This window comes from Melozone crissalis, unplaced genomic scaffold (assembly GCF_028551555.1).
Source record: "Melozone crissalis strain CALT ecotype California unplaced genomic scaffold, PUWL_Pcris_2 ptg000068l_1, whole genome shotgun sequence".
NCBI lineage: Eukaryota > Metazoa > Chordata > Aves > Passeriformes > Passerellidae > Melozone > Melozone crissalis.
The window spans coordinates 18,592,888-18,615,768 of record NW_026535846.1 but is presented as its reverse complement, the minus strand read 5'-3'; the positions used below and the strand labels follow the sequence as shown (position 1 = coordinate 18,615,768).

Here is a 22,881-nt window from a genome sequence, read left to right as displayed (position 1 = left end):
GAATGGAGCTAAACTGTTTGTTTTGGTCAGTTCTGTGCCAGGCCAGGTTCTGCCTGATGTTGCCTCCAACCCTTGAGACACTTGTTGAGAGATGGCAAAGAAAGTGCCTCTGGTGAAGTTGCAAGAGAGCAATAAATGTGCTGGGAGGAACAAAACCCAGCTTAGGTTTGGGATAGGGATTGACAGATTCTCCTATTTAGGGCTAAACCTCGGCCTTACTTAACCCTGGCTTAACAAACTGAGGAGCTGGGCTCTGTTCTCACAGGACAGCCCAGCTCAGCAGAACTGGGGGAGGCTCCTGTGCTCTGGGAATAATTCCACTCATTTAAATTGTTCTTGGATGACAGAAGAGGCCTCCAACTATTATTTTGGAATCAGGACTTCCATTTTCACAATGAGAACCTTCTCACTAGGGGTGGAGGCTGTGAGGAAAGGGTTTGGATCATTCCCAGCTCCCAGAGAGGGTCAGTGGGGAGGTTCCACATGATCCATCAGTGTTTATTTCAGATCACAGGACATCCTGGGCTGGAAGGGACAAGGATCAAGCCCAACCCTTCAGCGAACATCCAGGGATGGAATCACACCCGTGGTGCTCTCAGCACCACGCTCCAACCAGCAGAGCCAATCTCTTGGGTGGGTTTTGGGTGCATTGCTGTGCCCAGAGCAGCTGTGGCTGCCCCCGGATCCCTGGCCAGGCTGGACAGGGCTTGGAGCCCCTGGGACAGTGGGAGGTGTCCCTGCCATGGCAGGGGTGGCTCTGGATGGGCTCTAAGCTCCCTTCCCACCCAAACCACGCCAGGACCCCGTGATTCCCCAGCACCCCCCGCAGCCGAGGCTCCTTTGCCGAGGCTCCCTGTGCCAGGGAGGCACCAGCCTGGCCTGGGGGGGATTCTGGCGGCTGCGGTCCCTGCTGCCCGTGCCCGAGCCCCGGCATGGGCAGGATGCTGTTCCACATTCTGGAGTGCCATCTGCTGGCTCCGCACCCGCCGGCAGCTCCCTTCTAATAAACCCCACTTAATTAATTAATTAATTGCATTTCATTTTCACTGATGTTTTATCAACATAAAGGTTTTTTCTACTTCTACAGGAACTCACTGTAGTCTCTGCTTTTCCATCACAGGTATTAATATCCCAGTTTTTACATGGAGTCTCATTAGAAATTTATATATTTTCACGCTCCATTAGATGATAAAACTGCTTTATTAATGTGTGTTAGTCATAATTTATGATACTTTACTCATTAACTGAGTATTAAAACACCCTTAAAAATTGTCTGGAAATTAGGGCTAACATTACAAAAATGTAAAAAATACTCGGTTTCTCAGGAATGTAGAGAAATAATTTCATTATCACTTGCTAAAAAATGTGATTTGACATGGCTGAGATGGTTTTGTGCACTGCTTTTTTCTCGGTGTATTTTAGTGTTCACAAAAGCTCCTCCTCTGACCTCTCTTGGGACTGAAATCCTCTATTTAGCCACAGAACATGAACATCATGAGCAGAGGCACTGCAAACTTCCTCCTGTCTTGCATCACTTTCATCATAACATCACCTTTTTTTTTTCAGGAGCTGCCCTTTAGCTGTTGCTTCACTTCCTTGCCATCAAGAGTAGCTTTTTTTATAAAACAGGTTCTCTAGATTACACATCTTGTGGAAAAATGATCAATTTTGCAGCCTTATCCAGAGTTTTAAATGCAACTGAAGTGTATTAATGCCAAAGATATAATGTAGAAAAAATTAACCAAAAAAATAATTCTTCTCCAAGAGAAATCCTCTGATTTCAGTGAAGACATTATGAAGTCACAATATGGGTCATTTTTTCTCATAGGAGATGAACTTTGTGTTCTTTGACTCAGACTACAAATGAGCAGAGAACACTGAAATATTTTCATATTGAGGGAAACAGGATCCTCTGTTTTCAGCCTGTTTGTTGATACACCAACATGTTTAGTCTCCCAAAGAGCCCCAAATAAGAAGGAATGTTCCCATCTAGGAATACCCATGACAACCTTCACAGCAGAGATACAAGTGATGCCTTGTGAATGCTGCCCTAGAACAGAGCCTGGACAGAGTTAGAGAATAAAGCAGGGATTTATTCAAAGGATCTCCTCCATGGATGCACCTTGGGCAGCACAAGAGCCCAGCCAGGGCTGCACCCAAGATGAACCTAAATGTCCCCAAAATGCACAAGTGGGCACGGGGTCTGTCACTGGGATCAGTTCTGCTCCATTTGCACCTTGCAGTTCATTGTCCCATTCCAGCTTTAGCCCATCCAGTCCCACCCTGCTTGTTTTTCTCTCTCCAGCCCACGGTGTTTGTGCTCCTGGGCTGAGATTTGGATCATTTGTCCTTGGTGCCCAGCTGGAGCAGGAATTGTTTTGTCTCCCTGCTCTGTGCAGAGCTCACCATCCCCTGATATGAAGCCCAGATCCACACACTAAAGCAGCACAGAATGTGAAAAATATAAAATCTAAAACCTGGGGCATCACAAGAAGAAAGTGCCTTGAAGCAGTGCCAGGGGAACAGGCTTCCACCTTGCCAAGGAAGTCTCCATTTGGGGACTTGTGCCACCACCACGAGTCACAGCTTCCTCCCCACATAAACTTCATGAGGACACAGATATTTGGGTAATGTTAACTTTGAGCTGCTGGGAAACACAGGGCACAGGGGCCTCATCTGCTTCACTGATCTCCTCACTTTGCCATCACCAGTTTGGCAAGCAGGGGAAAACTGCAGACAGATCCTTTGTTATCATTTTCCTGCACAGAACTCCTCCAGGAACAGCTAAAAAGCTCTGCTCAGTTCAGAACTGACTACAGGAACTAAATTAAGGAGAAACAGGGAAATATCTCACAGCAAGTCTCTTTGAGCCTCTCATGCAGCTTCAGAGGGATCCTGTAGCACTGTGCAGGCAATTCCATGCTCAGAATGGATTCACTCTCTTAATTCAGTTTTCCACGACATGGAGCTTACAGCACTGACAGTCACAGGGTCAGCATGAGAATTTCTGAGGGCAAAACTGGGCAATCTCTCCCAAAATAAGTTCCAGCTCAACAGAAATCATCTATGTGATGGCAAATTTATTACACGTGGATCAATGGTCTTTATTTTGTAGATATTGTGGAGATCAGACTAAATATTCAGACCTCTCCTTTTTGACCCTCAAATCATAGGCATTTTAAAATTTGAGTGCTGCTAACTCCAGCCTCTTTTCATTGAGGAAAATAAAATGTCAGAATATTTATTACTACAATATGTTTAATTTCCTGTCAATACATCCATATTCATTTATACACAAATGATTGGTATTTGCCTTTCCCCTTCCTTTAGTAAATAAATGGAAAACATTTATTTGATAAAAATGGAATAAATGCTCAATGTACTTCCTCTGCAAGAATCACATAACAACTTTTAAGCAATAAACCATCTGCTTCTCACTACATTAGGTAAACAATATTACTTTGGGAAAAAAAAGCAGTAATAATGGAAAACTTGACAACAGTAATAAAACTTCCAAACTATTGGTACCAGATTCCCTTGCAATTCATTATCTGCTGGCTGGAAAGTTGGCTTTGAAGCACAAGTGCCTGTTGATTTTCCTAAAGCATTCAAGGAAGCAACTCAGAATATTCAGTGATTCTGTGAAACTTGGGCTGTATATTCTGTGTGACATTTATGGTGCGAAGGAAATACGCAGAAATGTTGGAAATGGATTTGTTTTGCCATTGAGGGACCCTCAGTGTGGGGGGAGAGGAGGGACAAGCTCAGGCTCAAGTGTCCAGGAGAGCCTGGGTGCACTCTGGGCCATTCCACTGAGAAAAAACCATTTTATTATTTTGTGTTCCATCATTATCTCCTTCTCCGCCATCCCACAGCAAAATGTGCCTCACAGAAATGTCTGAGCATGAACTTCAATATTCAAAGAGTCATTTTGCCTTGCAGAGATATCTGATGGGGTGACCCAGGATGTGCTGGCACGGGGACTGTCAGATTCATAAAATTGTGACAATTATTATCATCCCATCTTCATTTTCCCCTGTGATTTTCGGTCCAAGCTTGTCTTTCATGTTGCCAAGTGACTGGTGACAGCAAAAGCTTTTCTTCAAGGCATTCTCAAGATGGCTTTTTCTTTTATCTTTCCATCTCTGCAAAGCCCTGCTATTATTAGGTCTTCCTAATGCCTTGGTTAAAACCTCAGAGATTATGCTCCTGCTGTATACTCCAGTAGCCTCTTCATTCTCCATGTTTAGTTAGACTCAATATTTGCTTGGAGGACTGGCTGTGACTACAGAGATATTCCCAGTGTGTGACTGGAGTCAGGTTTTGCGTTACCTTAATATTGTGAGTAGAAATAGAGATACAAGAATCTGAAAGGTAGAAAAACAAAATTCTTCTGAGCCAGGAATACCTGCCAGACTAACCTGACATGAAAACATCTGCTGCAGCCTTCACCAGGGGCACTTCAGAGAATTTAGTACGTGAAGCTTCCTATCCTGCCTTGATACATCTGTGAACGAGGAAACCTCAGCTCTAAGTGCAGAGCTGGAGATTCTTCATCCTTTCTGCAGCCACAGAGTTAAACACTGATCCGAAAGAAGGATGCAGAATAAAAAGGTCTCTTCCCTTCAGCCTGTCTCTCCAAATTAACTTGATTTGCTGTTTAGAGACTGAGGAGATGATGGTGATGTGTCCTGTCGTGTTTTCCTCTGCATCCCAGCAGCATGCCCTTTGCTCTTAACCAGGAGCTTTGCATCAGCAACCAGCTTTCCTCCTGTAATTAATTTCTCAGGGCTCTTCCCCTGCTCTTTCCATTCCAAACAGCTCTGCTCTCTCTTACATGCAACAGTAGTTTTATTTTGAAAGGGCCTGGCAAGCAAACAACATGATGTTTTCCCTTTGGACAACCTGAAGCCATGTTAGATGGTGACAAGACGTGCTCTGATCAAGCCAAGGAAGGCACAAACTAATTGCCAAGAGCTGGGGAGCTCCGTAGCTGTGCTTCAGAGCCAGCTTTCATTTCTCTCTCACTTTCTTGCTGTCACAAATTGCACCAGCTCAGCTCCAAAATAAAGGCCTGCCATCCAGAAACCTTGTTTATAGGAAGGGCTGTCAGAGCCATCTGCAGCTCCTGCTCCTTCCTTCCTTCCACACCCCGGCAGCTCTCGGTCCTCCTGTCCCCTGGGAGGCAAGGACAGCATGTTCTGCAGCCACCAAACACCAACCACAGCCCTGCCACAAAAATCCAGGGATGGATCCCTTGGTTTAGGGGTTTTCAACAGTTACTGCAACAGCAGTTCTGTAAATATTCTGATTTCTGATATATCCCGATCCACTGTGCATTTGCTCAGGATCTGTGTCCTTCAAGTCCTTCAGGTCTCCATGAGGAGTCTGTCTTCTCTTTTTCAGCCTCTTCACAGTGAGAAAAACCTGCATTTTTATCTCTTCCCTTAGTTGGGCTTGTTTTGCCTGTGAGTATGATTAGAAATGCACATATCAAAACCTCTCACCCTAAACCAAGGAGCCAAGGCTTTTAACGTAGACATAACCATGACCAAGCCTTGCCCTTGGAGCCTCCTGCACATCCACCAGCAATTCCCCAGGCCACTGAGTTTCACCAGCTTTGTTCCTCAAGCTCCTGTTCTTTCCCCAGCTGAATCCAGTCCACAGCTCCAGGAATCAGCTTTTCAAACCTCTCCTGCACTTTGAGCTGCTGTGGGTTTATTTTTCTGTTCAGTGCAATAGCAGCAGCAGCAATTTTGGGCTACACAGCCTCTCTGCAGGTGTTACTGCTGTGAGCCAGGGCTGGGAAAAGGTGAGACAGGTGAGAAACCTGTTAAGGACTTGCCCCTTATTTCCTGGCCCCTGCAGACAAGGCCCTGTGTTCTCTGCCTGGAAGAGCTCAAGGATTTTAGCGACTATTTCAAATTATAATGTTTAAGTAAAAATCAAAGTCATATATTCCAATATTATCTCCCTCTTCCCCATAATTCCTCCAAGGCTCATCTCAGGATAATAACTTTCCATCATGTGAGCTACCCATTTAACATTTTCTTAACTCTTTGGGGAAGGGGTGTAATTGTGCAGCCGTCTTAAATTAATTTGAAAGAGTTAGGGAAAAAATTGGTTCCATTAATCTGTCTAAAACTATCCATATTATCTCCATCTATTATTTATAAATTCATTTTGCATTCTAAACTAAACCCCACACCATCACTTATGTTTAATAATGCTGCCTGCCCATTTTCCTGATGAAGTGCCACATTTGCTGCATTTCTGCATCACATCTTTTTAACAAATGTCTAATTTCTGCAATCATGTATCTTGCTAAGAAAGTTCTTACTCCTTTTGTATAGCTCACCAGTTTTGCTGTATTGCTGCTCTCTCCCAGTACATCATCGTGGAACTTAGCAGGACATTTCTCATGTTAATTGAATGTTCTGCCCATATATACAGATATTTATAATCTCCTGGGGGAAAAACTGTTTTAGTGGCTTTTCACAGCACAATTCATTTTCTTACTTCTACTTATTCACAGAAAATGTTAGGATTAAAAATAACTTAGGCTGAAAATTTTGTTGAAAGCTTTCTCCCCTAAAATTATAAGTGACATGTTTTCACACTTAAACAAAAATACGTATCATTAGCTGTGAAAAAAGTAACATTAAAAGAGATTAATTTTAAAATATATTAATTTATTGTAAAAAACTTTGTACAATGTTTTTTAATAAATCTCTGATTAACTCTTCTGGTAGAACATCACCTTGGTTGGAATTCCAATATTCAGACTAGAATACAAAGGTTAATTATTTTGCTGTTAAATTGCCACCAGAATCAAAATTTTTCAGGAATTATGACTCACATTTTCCTCTCTTTCCAGCTTTGGGTTGCTGCTTGCAGACTGTGACCCTGTAGATGGAAAGAGCATTTTCAAATTCTACTATTTATCACAAATGTATGTCTTGGACACTAAAATCTCCCCCAGGCAAATAAATTTTTTATGCTGAAGATAAGCATTCCCCTTTGTACAATTTTAGCTGTACCAAGTTAATAGCTCTAAAATATGACTTGATTTGAATCTCAATTTCCAAACACTGCTTTGCCAGTGCAGCAGCTAGAAAGTGATACAAAATCAAGGTGAGCTTTCACAGGGATGTGACAAGGAGAGGACTGACATTAGAAAGGAATACAGAATCAAATTCCCATTCCTGGAACTCAGTTCATCACCCTTTGTGGCCCTGTTGGGTCACTCTTGTGATTAAAAGTCAATCATGATTATTTGAATATTCCTTTCCAGTCAGTTGTGTCCCTTCTGTGTCCCAGAAATTTCAGCTGGATCACATTTCTTAGTTGGCTCAGGAAAACAATATCATTCTGTATTAAAAATGATCATAGCAAAGTTACATTTATGCCCATGAAGAAGTGACATTTATGTCCATTTGTTGGCTGGAATAAGAAATCCTTTGGACTCAGAACTTTCCCTTCTCCTACAAACACAAACTGGGGCTGTGGCAATCAGAAAGAATTCATGTATTAAACCACTTAAGCACAGCATAAGGGCCTGCTCTGACTTGGAAAGTGGTTATGTTAATTAGCTTAAATTTGCAAGAATTTGACTAAATAGGAACAACTTGACATTTAGTTTGAAAGGTCTAAATGTTTCTGTAGAGTTCAGACACCACTGCTGCAGGTAAGGTACTCCTTTATTTTTATCCCTTCCCAAATGAAGCCAGGAATACAAAAAGTTCATTTGCAAATGTTTACCTAACATAAAGGACTTACAGGGGGCCTATCAAGGAGGCTGACACAGATCCTGATTAAGTCGAATCCCCGGCAATAGACTCTGCCATGAAGTTGGGCTATTTGCTTTTCTTCAATCCTCCCTGGCTTTAGATGCTCTCAAATCTTCCCTAATCCCCGCTGAAGGGCGCAGCTAATTAACCTGGGAAGGGGCTGCTCTGCCTTTGCAGCCTCCCTGGCACACCTGCACAACATCCAGGTGCCTGCAGATGCTCCAGCAGCAGGGACACATCCAGGGTTGGGGATGGCACAGGGGCACCTTTCTCACCCCTGTCTGAAGCCCTACAAAGGACAGAGATCCTTTTCTGCTGCTTGCTGGGCTGCAGCTCCCATATCCCATTGAGAATGATATATTTATTTCTTCCTTCCCATGTTTCACACTTCCAAAGCACATCCTGGGTGTTCATTGCCCTGTTCCACTGCCCTCTGTTCCCTCAGCAAACCCAGGGATATCTGGCATCTTCTTTGTCCCCAGTTTTCCTGCTGCTGTTGAAATGCTGCTTTGAACCCCGCTCCTCTGAAACTGCGCAAGTGACCACAGCTTCCCCCCCTGTTTTTTTAATTCCCAGAGTCAGAAATTGATTAGTTAATGGAGCTTAAGCTCCGTGGCTTGCAGCACCCTGCACCCTTTCATTAGCTGGGAATCCGAGATAAACACAGTGATTTAGGGCTGCTGAGCAAATCCATCAGCTCCATGGCATGACAGCTCACTGCTGCTTTTGCTCTGGGAGCTTTACTCAAATACACTGCTAACAGCTGGGTTTTTTCCACATATTATATCACAAAGCTTTTTTTTTTATAGGATGTGTTAAGGCACAGGGGAAGCAGCAGCTTCCAGGGAGCCAGGAGTGGGTGCTCCCACAGAGCAGGGTCACAGCCAGGACTGAGGTGGCCCAAGGGGGCTGCAAGGGGGTCCTGGAAGAGACTGTGGGGTTGGGAGAAGAAAGACCCCAGCAGGACAGTCTGGGGGCAAAATGAAACAAAATGTCCATGTGAATGTAAAATATATTATTTTATAATGAAATGTATGAAATACATATTTTTCAAGATCAAAGTCAGTTATTGTTACTGATGAATGCTGAGGAGTAATGTTAATTATGGTTTCATAACTGGAAATTCCCTGGTCAGCAACACTTTGATACTGTCTGGAGACTCAAATCCCACAGCCTGTCCTTGGTGCACTAAAACATGATAAATGCAGCATTTCTATCATCTCAAACACTGCCTGCTGGAATTCCAGCTGTGGAGGTCACTCTGTGTGGGAGTTACTCCTGTGCTCTAACACAAGACACCCACCAAACAGTCAGCCAGGACTAAAAAGGCTTTTGACATGATCCAAGAGATTTGTCCTGAGTTCCTGTGCTCTTACCTTGCATTTAAAAGGAGACAACTCCATTTGTGCCCCAAATGCTGCCCAAAGTGCCTCCCCAGAGCTCTGCCTAGTGGGGACAGCTGGGTGACACCTGCACCTGCACCAGGCTGGGCATTGTGTCCCACCTCAAAGGAGATTAAAGGCATTTCCTGATGGCTGTTCCCAAAGAAGCATCCATCAGGAGCCCCAAAGTACAAACTGCATCACCAGGGATTGGGAAATAACCTTCCCCTCTTCTTACAAAAGCTTCCCTTTAATGTCACACCATTCCATTTTATCTGGGCTGAGATTAAAGAAGATTAAATGGAGAGGAAGTAAAACAGGTTGGAAACAATAATGTAGTGCTACCACAAGTCCCACTAATTTCCTTCATTTAAGGAAATTACTTAAACAAATAGTCATTCATACAAAAGCTGTCTTCTTTCATGAAAGAAATAATTTGCATTTAAACAAATTCCTCTGTAGATAAAAGAAAACAAGGTTACAATAAAGGGAAAAATATTTGGCATCAAACCATCAATACTTCAACTTTATTGTTATCTCAAAGACAAAGATGGAAGATTACTTTGTAAATATATTTAACAGGATAACTCCGTAAGGAATGATAGCAGTTGGTGATAAGACTTAAACTTACAAAGTCTTGTTGTAAAACAAAAGTGGTGCTGTGGGACTGAACAAATATTTGGAAATTTTATCTACAAAAGAGAGTGGTTCCTTCCTGAGGAGGACATCTGACCAGAAGGAATCCTCTGACCAGGATTCTCCTGTGACTTTGCCTTCTCTTGAAACCCCACCTGAAAACTGATGGAGGGATCAGCCAAGCAGGGATGGGAGTTGTCTCATGGGAATTGTCTCAGGGATTTCCCTCCTTGCTGAAATCTGGCACTGCCAAAACTGACATTTTAAGCTGATTTTTAGCTGATCTTGTACTTTTGGCAGGTCCTGTGAGGAACATGTTTTCAGCAGGGCACCCAAGGGTTCCCAGTGGGGTCAATATTGTTTAGTAGTTCTGTGCTTTCCTTTCAGAAGGTGCTTGTGGTTCACCACTGATGAAAGGATTTCCCTGGAATCATTCAGATTCTCACTTTTCCTCTTCAACAGAAATGTGGAGCTGTTGAGGACCATCAGATGCTTTGTACTTCTATTTTATTTGTAAAATTGATTCCAAAGTTTTTGTCTTCATCACTGCTTTTATGGCACTATTTCCTTTAGAACTAAACCTACATTTTATTTTATTTCATAATTTCTTTCCCTTACTTTGGCTTGCTGTGAGTGAGGAGAAAAATGAGTTTGACTAAATCAAGCAAGGATTGAAGCAAGGAGAAACACCTGAAGGAACTGCTGGGTGATGGTTATTTTTATTCCAAAGAATTAGGGACAACCACTACATTAAAGGGGAAAAAAACCCCACTTTTCAGGATCTTTCAGCCCAGTCAGGAGCACAAGAGAAAAAATAAGGACTGGACTTTATTCCATTTCTTTGGTGGAGATGGAATAAAATGTGGACTCACAGGTAGAAGAGAAGGAACAGAGGAATGTTTGATGTTGGGAGACCTGAGCACATGGAAAAACCATCTTAACCTCTGGAGAAATACCAGTCAAAGAAAAGCAAAGTGCTGCCTAAACTAATAAATGCTTTGAAGATTCCAACTCAAAGTTTTCTTGGCTGCTTTTCTAAAAAAATCATGGGAAATAAGAATTGCTTGGGCATCACCTTTAGGTGAATCATCTCACTAATTGAATTGGGCTTGTAGGAGGAAGATAAATGGCAAAAGAAGGGGCTACATAGAATTTTTTTTAATGATGGTTCTATCCCTGGTTCTTTGCTTCCTCATGCCTGGTTTTGTTTGCATTTTTATTTAAAAAATATTTTAACTTTTTCTTTGTACTATAAAATTTTCTATGCTTGGAATACTAATGGGTGAAAAATAAATATACAGAAATTATGTCCCTCTTTGTAAAAATTTTTGGTGTATTGCATTTTAGATGTTCCTCGAGTTCATAATTTCCCCTGCTCAGTGTGTGAAAAATTATCAAAGGCAATAAAAATGCAAGGAAACAGCATCCCTGATTTTCTTAAAAATATCCCAATAAGATAAAAAGTGGAACAAATCCTTAAAATATCTACCCAGCCAGGCTCTTTTCCATTTTTTCCCCATAAGCACCAGCTGTTTTTTCCATACCAGCACAAAGGGCATATTTACAGATTCAGTTTATGGGAGCTTTGTTTATGCACTGGGTGAGGATTAACAAGTAATTTTAATTAATATGGCAAAACCAAGTTCAAAGAAGACAGAAAATTTGTAAATCTTGTAAGACCACTAATTCTGGCTGGGTTTTTAGATGCAAAAAAATGTGCTACATGGAATTTTCCATATTAACATTTTTCCTAAGGTTTACACACTGTAATCCTTTCTCCATCACCATTTCACACAGAACCTCCTGGTTTAGTAGATTTTTCACTACACCCTTGTACTCCTCATATTTAGTGTGTCTTTATAGTATTTCTGTAAAATGAGCATTGCTGTTGTCATTTTGGGTGTTCATTGAGCAGAAAAACTGGGAAAGAGCAGGAACTTAAACCAAGAACTTGATTTTCAGAGCAACTTCTTCCCCTGGAAATTGAATAGCAGCAATAGGAAAAGAAGGACATACATATGTTGGTGAAAAAAAAATTGGATTTTAAAGAATAAATCACTTCAAACTTTCCTTTGTGGCAGAATAAGGAGCCTTGTAGAGACATGAAGCAGTAAATATTACATATCTTGGCTTTAGCAGGGTTTTTGGAATGCTCAGACACATTTTTGGAGGGGACAAAGCCTCAGAACTGCCTGAGGAGCTCCTCAGGGAACTGCTGATACACTTTTCCAACAAAATGAAGCGACCAGTGGGGTTTTCCTGTGGCCACTCTTGAACCTGAAGTTTAATAAATCTCTTACAAGGGTTGAACTTATCGAAGATTCAGGATGAATGATAGCAAGAAGTTCCCAAAAGGAGCTTGGTCAAGCACCAGATCAGCTCCAGGCTTTTCCACACTGGATTCTCCACACATTTTCCCAAGCACAAGTTGGACCCTTTGGGCACAAGGGGACAGATTCAATCCAGGTCCCTTTTTGGCTGATGCAATGCAGCCCCATGATTTCATGCCTTGGAGCAGCACCAGAGCCAATTTACTCAGTGGGATGGAGAATTGCAAATACAAAAATTCCAGGTGAAAATGGGATCTTTTCCACCCTGTTTTCACTCCTTTTTGAAAAGTCTCTGACTTTATAGGTGAGCCCAAGGTCTGGCTTAGAGCTACATCCTTCAAAACATCACCTCAATAATGGCATAATAAGTCTGCATCCCTTAAAACATCCCCTAAATAATGGCACAATAAGTGAGTAAAGCTGTCCTGGGGCAGGGTTCTGTGGAGTGGGGTGGGTTTGCCCTTGTGGCTGCCTCAGTGTTTTCCAGGCTCCATAAAAAAGGCAGAGAAATGGAAATAGCAGCCATTGCTCTAAACTGTGTGACCAAAGCTGTCACACAGCAGCTCCCAAGTCCTTGTCCAGGAATTCTGAGCCATCCCCACAGACTCCTCTCACCTGCCAAAGGTCTGAGAACCCACGAGCTGCTGGAAAAGGGAAAGCTCTGGAACACTGGTGTGATCCTGCAGCTGGGTTCCTGAGGGTGGAATCCAATCCCTGGTGTTGCAGGGAGCCATGCAGATGTTCCCAGCTGTGGCAGGAAATGCCCACACCCAGCCCTGGCCCCAGGGCAGAGCCACACGGGGTCACTAATGGTGAGCTGGGCTCATCAGTTTAATGAGCTCCTGCACAGGAGCAGCAGCACGGTCTCACTTTGATGCTGACTCCCTCATGGAAGGGCTCCTTTCATGTTCCAGGCTGCTGTGTAAACCACCAGACCGATCTGGCAGCCCCTGTTAATTTAAATCTGTCATTAATGAAGGAGGAAACACTTAGATCTGGTAGCAGGAGAGGAATATTTGGTTTATTTCATCCTGAAATAGTTTTTTCCTCAAGGTTTGGCTCCTTAAGAGGCATTACCAGGGAAGGAAATAAATAACATGAGACTCTTTGTGGAGCTTGTCACTCCTGAGTTGCAAACAGCAGCAGCTTTGTTAACCTGTACGTTCAGCCTCCTATATTGTAAAGAACATTACTGGGATCAATAAATCTTTTGGGGCTGCTAGTCTGCAAACTGGTTTCTTTGACAACTTAAATACACATCTCATGTCTCCTTCAGGAACGATTCTATGAGTTTTTTGATGAAAACTATAGAAAAAGCACCTGTAAGCCCATTGTTAGTCAAATTAGAGCCCTTGAAATATTACTTTCTATTATTCACCATTTTAAAGGAGTTTAATAGGCTGCATTTTATCAATCACCACTGTATTTTTCAAGGGATATCAGAGAGACTGTCTCACCATTTTTGTTTCCCAAGCTGCAGATATTATGAGAACAAAACATACCAAGTTTCTCAGGAATAGTTCCATAGCTAATTCCAAACCAATTATTTGCTATAAAAGCAGTGGTGTAGAAGTTTTGTGGTTGCTGTATTTGATTTTTACAGGGCAAGTGTTGATGGCACACAGAGGAAGGGAACATATCCAGGAAACCAAGCAGCACAACAGAAGATTTAAGGTTTAAATGTATGGGCTCTCCCTAAAATCCTGTTATTAAATTCAGGATGTTTACTACACCATAGAATTATAGAATGGTTTCAGATGGAAAGACCTTAAAGATCATCTGTTCTCAAGTCCCCAAGGGGACGCCACCACTAGTTCAGATTCCGTGTTAAAATTTTTAAACAATGTAAACAGCTTCTTGCAATTTTAAAATAAACATAAACACTGTCTGCTTTTCTCCTCCCTGCCTACAGAGAACCAGCAGCAATTCTTTCATTTCAGTCCTGCAGAAATATTTACTGGTACTTCTGATTAAAACATCCTACAAAATTAATTGCCTGTTTAATATTTTAACATCGTGACTTTCAGAGGAAACTATTTGGAGTAGGGATGTGGCCTGTCTGGAGACTTTGGAATCAACACAGGTCTCAAGTCTGCTTCTGACTTCTCAGTGCTCCTACAGCTGAGCCAATAACCAGTGGTTTCACGTGATTTCTACCACAGAATCCATCAGAATGGGCCAGCAGGGTGCTTCCTGCTCCTTTGTTCAGGAGATTTCCATTTGGAAGGGAAATGGAGCCCAAAGGAGGGCTGGCACTGATGCACCTGGCAGTACCTGGACCCTGTAAGGACACAGGAGTGAGGGTGTGAGGTTTGTGCTGTCACCAACTCTGGCCATGGCCCTGAGGAGGTGTCTGGCCCCACCTGCCCTGCACTGCCCACTGGACACACTGGCATTTCCTCCCTTCCCAGACCAAATGTATCCATCCTGGGAAATAAAAGGTTTATTTCTTAAGTGCCATAATATTGATGTAAATCAAGTCCTGGTCGGTCATGGAACTTTTTGGGTTTCACTGGGGAGTCTCCTCATGACTTGCCCTTTGCCATGGGGTCACAGGGATCTCCACCCACAGCATCACTGAATGGATGGGGTGACAGGGATGGGCACCCACAGAATCACTGGATGGATGGGGTCACAGGGATGGGCACCCACAGAATCACTGGATGGAACAGGGTCACAGGGATGGGCACCCACAGAATCACTGGATGGATGGGGTCACAGGGATGGGCACCCACAGAATCACTGGATGGAACAGGGTCACAGGGATGGGCACCCACAGAATCACTGGATGGATGGGGTCACAGGGATGGGCACCCACAAAATCACTGGGTGGATGGGGCTGGAAGGATCTGGAGATCACCCAGTGCAAGGTGGGGTCACCTGGAGCACGTGGCACAAGAAGGTGTCCGGGTGGGTTTGGGATGTCTCCAGAGACTCCACACCCTCCCAGGGCTCTGCCACCCTCATGGAAGGAAGTTTTTCCTGGTGTTGAGGTGGAACTTCTCGCGTTGTAGTTTATGGGCACTGCCCCTTGTGCCGTCGCTGGGCAGAGCCGGCACCACCCTCTGGGGACATGTACACGGATCGCGGGCTCCTTCCCCGTCTCTGCCCCCAGCTCTCAGGGATGGCTGTACAGGAGCACTCGCAGGGTGCTGCGGGCCGGGCCCGCGGCGCGGGGGCGGTGCGGGGTCCGGGGGCGGTGCGGGGCTCCGGGGCCGCAGCGGGGCCGGCCCTGCGGCCGCCCCGTCCCCTCACGGTGCCGGCGCTCCCGTGCGCGCCCCCCCGGCGGGCGGCGGGGGCGGGCGCCGTCCGGGCCGCGCTGATCGCAGCGCGCCATTGGCCGCTGTCTGCGCGCACGTCACGATCATGATGAGAATTAATGATCGGGGCCGCTGATTTCATTGTGTGACGCCGGGACCGACCCAGCCGAGCCCGGCCGAGCCCGGAGCCCCCGCGCCGGCCCCGCGCTACACGGTAAGCGCGGGGGAGCCCTCCCGGGGGGGGAGAGCGCGGCGGGGCCCCGAGCGGAGGGGCGCGGCGGGAGGGGAGGAGGAGGAGGAAGATGATGATGGTGATGATGATGATGGTGATGATGATGCCGGCGATGCCCCCCCCTTCTCCGGGCCCGGCGGTGGGGGTGGGGGGAGGCCCGCGCGGGCTCGCGCGCGCGGACCCGCCCGGCGCGCGCAGGCGCTGCTGCGCCTCCCGCCCCCCCCGGCGCGGCCCCGAGCGGGGGGGGCAGCGCCGGGCACGCGCCGGGAGCCGCCGGAGGAACTGCGCGTGCGCGCGCAGCCGCTCCGCGCGCGCCAGGGGAGCACCCGTGCGCCTGCGCCGGCCGGAGCCGCTCTGCGCATGCGCGCCGGGCCCGGCAGCGGCCCCTCAGCCGCGGGTGCCTCAGGCACAGAAACACCGCGGGCACAGAAACGTGCCAGTGATAGAAACACCGCGGGCACAGGGACACGGCAGGGATAGAAACCCCGCGGGTACAGGGACACGGCAGGGACAGAAACACCGCGGGCACACAGCCTGGGAAACACCCCGGCATCCCCAGCACAGCTTGGCACCGATCACCGCCCCGGGCGCTGAAGCACGGCACTCAGTGCTTTGTTTAAGGCAAGTCCAGCCTTGCCTTAAACACTGCAGGAACGGGGACTCTGCCACCTGCCTGGGCAGACCCTTCCAATGTCCCTGACCATTCTTTGTGTGGAGGAATTGTTCATAATGTTGATCCTAAACCTCCCCTGGCACAACTCCTGCCATTGCTAATTTCCTCATTCCCTGGTGGAATCACAGAATCCCAGAATCACTGAGGTTGGGAAAGAGCTCTGAGATCACCGAGTCCAACCTGTGCCCGATGCCCACCTTGTCACTGAGTGCCACCTCTGTCCTTCCTTGGACACCAGGGACAGGGACTGCAAACCTCCCCGGGCAGCCCCTGCCAATGTCTTCCTGCCTGTTCCATGAAGAATTTCTTCCTAATGTCCAACCTAAACATACCTTGCCAAAACTTAAGACTATGTTCTCTTGTGTCATGGGTGCCTCAGTCCTTAGTGCCCCCTGTCCCCAGTGGCTCAGTGTGCCTATGTTGGCAGGGCTGTGGAAGAAGATGAACTTTAAGGTCCCTTCCAACCCAAACCCTTCTGTGATTCCATGGTGTCAGCCTGCTGTGGTGCCAGGCACAGCCAGTGGTGGTTGGACAGGGAGCCTTGAGCTGCCACACTTTGAGCCCTCAGGTGTTTGAGGATGAGGAAGAGGAGGATGTGTCCTTGGCTGTGCTGTTCTGGAGGTGTCACCCCTGGAAGTGTTTATGTGACATTCACCTGCCTGAGCAGTCCCAGCCCTGTCCCCTGCCCTCTTATCCTGGGAATAACATCACACATGGTGATTCTATGGATAACATCACACATAACTCACCTAAAGTTGTGCTGTGTCCTGCCAACTGCAGTCCTGAAGCAGCTCACATGTTCAGAGTAACACTGCATTGTAATGCTTCTTCTCTTTTTTCTGACATAGGTCTTACAAAACACATACACACTTTATTTAAAACATGTGGCTAATCCAGCTGCAGTCAGGAGTCTCATTTGCATCAATACAGCAGGATGGGATGCATAAACCTGCAGTGTTGTGGTCATGGGTTATTATGTTATTAAGTTACTGAGGGCTGTCTAATTTGTCCCTAATAAAGGGCTGCATTTTATAGGTAGGGCTGTAATACAATCCTGCAAACGCTGTACTTAGAGGAGAGGGAAGCAATTATGCTGCGAGTCACGGATATTTAAAGGCAGTTTTACAAGCTGGTGTGTACATTACACTCACCCAAGCATCAGCCTCATCCCCTGCCCTCAGAGTGAGTGCTTGTAACTGGTTTGGCCTGTGTAGGAAAGAGGCACCAACCTACAAATTCACATTATTAAAGGTTGCTCCTTGATGTGTGTCCAGTATCTCCACATAGTGTGTAAGTTGGGGGGTTGGTTGGTTGATTGTTTTCTTTCCATTTGGGATGTGCAAAAAATGGTGAGTTTTTGGCAAAGGTGGAAAGTGGATGAGATGGTTTCAGTTCAAGTTTTAAAGCTGGAGGAATAGTGTCACTACTGCAGTCTTGTTTTATTTATGTCTATAGTAGTTTTCTTACCATAGTTCCAGTTTTGTCTCACATTTATATTGGCACTAAGACTTGTTATTTTTTGCCACTGGAGATCTGTGGAGGGAACAAAAAAACCCCATAAATTTGGAGTGTGCCAATTTTCTTGTACCTCTTACAGATGGAGGGACTAAAACAGAAATAGTCTTTGTAAGGTGACTTTTTTCGTAGGAAAATGCATTTTTGGAGCTGAAGTTAAAAAAGAAAACTCTCAGAAACTGATTGTTCCCTTTTATCATTCTGTGTTAATCCCTGACAGTTTTAGAATGTGTTATACCATACATATTTTTATACTTAGTTACTTCCTGGTGGCTTGTACTCCTGAGTTAATTGATTTATTTATTATTTATTTGACACCCAAGACTAGTTTCTATTGCTGTTTGAAGTAAGTATAATTATGTGTTTGTTTCCTATTTTTCAAATAATTAGTATTAGCATAAAGACTTACCTTGTAAATGTTTATTTGATTCAGGAATCCAAACATTTAAGGACTTTTGGAGACTAAGACCATACTGCTGTACATTGTAGGCAGAAATTATTTTTCCTTCTTATGCTGGTCCTTTATTTTTTCTTTTTTTCCCCCCAAGATCTCTCAAGTAATTCCAGAACAGCTCAGTAACTCCTGAATTACTTGATCACATTGTTTTTCTCCATTTCCTTATAGTTGTTCTTTCTTTTGTGGCACTCCTTGACATCGAGTTGTTTCCATTAGTTGCTAAAAAGGAATGACCTGCCTTCACCAGGTCTCCCTGGAGAGATTGCTGATTTTGCAATGTTGGATGCAGTAAATGGGTTGGAAGGGCTGGATTGTGCACTGAGTCCCTGTTCCATGAGGCAAAGCACGGCTTCAGGACCAGCTCTGCTGGAGCTCTGTGTGCTCTCTCCTCTCCACTCATTCCCAGAGAAGGGAGGGAAGGGAAATTCTGGGGAGAAGTTTCTCAAGCCACTAAAGAAGCCTGAAAAAGTTCAGCTGTAAGAACAACCCCAATGCCATCTGCTGGGGAGCTGGTGACAGTCACAGGGTGTCCATGGGATTGTCCTTGGGACACACTGAAGGCCATGGAGTTCCCTCTGTGTCCTTTCCAGTCACAGCCTGGCATCTCCCAGTGTCCCCAGTGCCTGACAGCTCCTGGACTCCATTCACACCTCCCAAAGCACGACACAGCAGAGGGATCTTACAATGAGCAGATTTTTAAATTAGCATTCAGTTCAGAAAGGCAGTGAGAAAACATCTTTATATTGTTGAGTTCACAGCAGGCTGAGGGGTGAGCCCATGGGAGTGCAGAGTTACCAGTGATGCTTGGCCTGGGACAGGCATCAGGGCAAGGGGAACTTTGGAAACCCTGCTTGTCCAGCTGTCCTGGGTTCTTCTCTGCACTGCCAGAGACGCCAGCACACTTGGCCAAGGCTGCTTTATTTTATTAGAACAGGCAGATGTTGAATCCTTAAATACAGCTTTGCCACCTCTTTTATTAAAGTGAAAATTCAACTTACACTCATGGAACTTGTTTGCATAATGCTTTACCTGATTTTTATTAAATTTCACAGAGTTCTTTTCGGTAACAAACTCTCTTTTCAGTGCCAATGTGTTGCCAACCAGCTGGACACCTGGCTTCCCAAAAGCTCACAAGCTTAGCTTGTTTGCTGAGCTTGGCAAGTCAAGATCAAAATGAAATTATGATAAAAATCCATGTGGATTTCTAATTTGGAGTCTGAGGTTCAAGACAAAGGTGAGAAATGCTGAAGAGAGTGGAGTGCTCTGTAGGTGCACAGATTGGGAAAAGGAGTTTATTCCCTTGGACTGAGGTTATTTTGGATAATAGTCTGTGATGGAGGTGAATGACCTGCTCATTCCTTTCATTCTAATGCCTCAATGCTCAGTTAATTTAGCACTTTGCAAGTTACTTCCTGTGTTAAAGAAAATGTAAGAGCTCATTTCTTGTTCTAATTATGAAAACTGATGCTGAACATGTAATACTTCCCCAAAAAATAATCAGTGTAATCCTTTGATGAACATATCCTGCATTAATTTGTCTCAGAGACAGTAACATTCTGTTCTCACAGCTGTGTGAATATACTCAGTGTAGGTGAATTCCCAGGTGGCACAGGCACAGGCAGTGAGCAGAACTTGTTGCCTGTGCAGGTGGGATGTGCAGAGACAATCCAGCTCTTCCTGGATTAATGGCATGGCTCTGGACTCTGTGGTTTTCCAGGGGAGCTCCCAAACACCTATCCATTGGTTTATTCAACACAGGGTGCTGCTTTAGATATTCAGAATCAGCACTTAGGAACTGCTGATAGCAAACTGATTTCCATCTGCATTTACAGGTGACATAATATCAGAGAGCTTTGAACCTGCCAGGGACAGAATATTGCCAGAATCTGCCAGGGACAGAATATTGCCAGGTGTCCTTCACACTGGTGTGAAATTGGTGGAAGATGGTACAGAGCTGTCTCTTGACTGAGGGTTTGATATATCCATGACACAAAAGCTTTAATAAATCTCACCTGCTTGTTTGAAGGTTTAGATGTTGTAATGTAAACTGCAGTTATGACTCAGTTCATAAATCTGTGGTTGGAGAATCCTGTAATCTGTTTATTTAAATCAGTTTCTAATGGTCTCTGCAGGAAACCTTTGAGTTCTGCTTTACTGGATTCAAGGCAGAGGCTACCAAGGAACGTTACCAGGACTTTGGTTGGCAGGTGTAGTTCATGAATGATTAAAATGCACTGTAAAAATGAGTTATTAAAGCAGAGCATGACCTCTCCTGCGCTTAGCTGGGCCAAGCCTGTCATGCAATGCTCAAGGGTTTATCTGAAGTTCAAGTGATTTAATCAAAATGCTCCACCCTGTCTTTATCTAAATTACAGATGTCAAAAATAACAATGAAAGCATTTTAACACAGAAGTGACCTTGGATACAGAAATCCACATAATTAAAAAACATGTCAAGGACCTGACAGGGGTCTTCCCTCAGAGGTCATCAGGTCTGGCTTTAAAAATTCATCTTGCCATTGGAGGAGTCTCCAGTGCAGCTGGTGAATTGTTTGGAGAGCATGGTGTGGTGGGCCTGGGTATGGAAATGCTGGAGCTTGGGGGTGACTTCAGCAGGATCTGGACAGATGAAGTTTCAGAACTGTTTCTGATGAGATCATTTGTGGGAACTGAGCTCCACTAAATAAAACAGGAGCGCTGAAACAGGAGTAGACAGGAGTGGAAGCTGGGAGCTGCCAATTGTGCAGGAGGAAAAAGAATCACAAAATTAACTCTTCTGTGTTCTTTCAGAGTGATGTAAATCATTCAGTGGCCTTGTCATTGTGTATCCACATGGGAGATCTGAAGGCAGCTCTCAACATGAGAAAGTAGATTATGATGAATTTTATTGATTTGTTAATGGACTAATAATTGTCTCCTCTGTTGCTTGCTATAAATTTCTTTAAGGAGTAGATTATTCAAGAGTCTCCTTTGGCCAGCTCTGGCTGTGACTGAATAAATGTTGGGGGGAGGCAGAACTTGGGCAAACCTGACTTGTAATGCAGCTGGTGCTGTGTTTAATAATGCACTGGATTGAGAGGGGGAATAAGAGTTGAGAATTGAGGTAAAAAATGTAATTGAAAAATCATCTTCTATTTTATCTGTTATTTCAAAGAAACAGTAATTTTTACAAAATGGTAATTACTGATTTTTCTATTGCCTGTTGACATAGAGAGGAAAGTAAACTCTGAAGTCAAAGCTCTGGCCTAGAAGCATTTTACTCCAAATTCTAGATATCAATCTCTTTCTTTATACAGGCCTGTTGAACTCTTAACATCCATTACCATTACATAGTATAATCATCTTGGAGAATAAAGTGAAAGCAGTTGGATGTCTGCTTATGCTTTTGAGCCCCTAATAATTTTATTTGCTTTATAATAGAAGCAGCTCTTGTGCAAAGATTCAGTAGATCATCCCTCTCCTTTCCATTCAGAATTTTCAAAACTCCTTGGCTACAAAGGGTTCCCTCATCCCCTTTATTTTCCTACTGGATGTTGGCAGGTTTCTTCTCCTTTGGTTCATTCTGTATTCTTGTGATTTATGCACTGCATTAAAATAACTTGGGGCTGGTGACGTTTTTGCTTCCCAAGGCACCATGGTGGATTCAGGCTGTTCCTGGCACTTGCATTGTCTCAGCTGCTGGCCTCCTGTCTGGGACAAAAAAAGGCCCTGCCTTGGAAATCTGTGATGATGAGGCTCTTCTTGTCTGATATCTACCCAGAGGATTGCACTCTTTGCCTGTGTAGATTGTGTAACAAGAGCACCAAGCTCCAGTTTGCTGTCAGAACTCTCTTGTGCCCCTGGTAATATTGATAATATTGCCTTTCCCAAGCCAGGGCATGAATTTTCACACATAACAAAGCAATGTCTGCTTTAATGTGTTCAGCAAAGTGCTGCCCTGTCCAGGCCAGCTCCTGTGTCCTCACAGTGAAGCTCAGGGGGACCCAGTGCTGGGAACTGACCTGAGGAGTTGCTGCTGGCCCGGGAGGAACCCAGGCCTCTTGTCCTGGTTGACTTCTGAGCACTGTTGTGTAGAGGTAAAACCTTATAAAAGAAAGGCCTTGTAAAATCAGCCCTTGCTATTTCAGCTGAATTAACAGCTACCCTGTTAGGTTCCCATGAGAAAGAATCATAAGAATGGGAATCAGTTTGCATAACAGTCTATTCTTGCAAGAAGGCATCTATGAAAAATAAGAAGTCTATCCCATGAGAATGCACAAAGAAAAGATGTAAACACCTGTGTAAAGAGAGAGCCTTAGCTTGTGCACACACAAGCACCAATGAATTGAGTGGCAAGAAAGTTCCCAACCAATTAGAACGTTCCTAACCAATTAGAATTAAACACGATAAATTGGAAAACAGGATAAAAATAGGCGGTAACATTAAAGTGGGGTTTTTGCTGCTGGAACTTTGAATACCCATCGTTATGCACCTCTGCTGTTACAGAACACCACTTTGGACAGAGCCAAGGAGCAGGAACACATCCCAAGGTCCTGAAGCCAGCGTTGGTTATATCCCAGGAAAACAACCCTTACATGTTCTTAAAAATCCAGATTTCCAGCCTTCAT

At 44.6% G+C, this 22,881-nt stretch overlaps 1 protein-coding gene across 2 annotated transcripts in view; it reads left to right on the top strand.

The window, feature by feature from the left end:
• The first annotated feature begins 15,489 nt into the window (after positions 1-15,489).
• HDX (highly divergent homeobox) overlaps positions 15,490-22,881 on the top strand; it is a 35,766-nt gene continuing 28,374 nt past the window's right edge. The window contains exons 1-2 of one of the 2 annotated variants that reach the window (XM_054289584.1): positions 15,490-15,612; positions 19,359-19,509. The gene's annotated coding sequence lies outside the window, so the exon portion shown is untranslated. The remainder of the gene's footprint in view (positions 15,613-19,358; positions 19,510-22,881) is intronic. The other variant, XM_054289583.1, reaches the window with a different exon arrangement.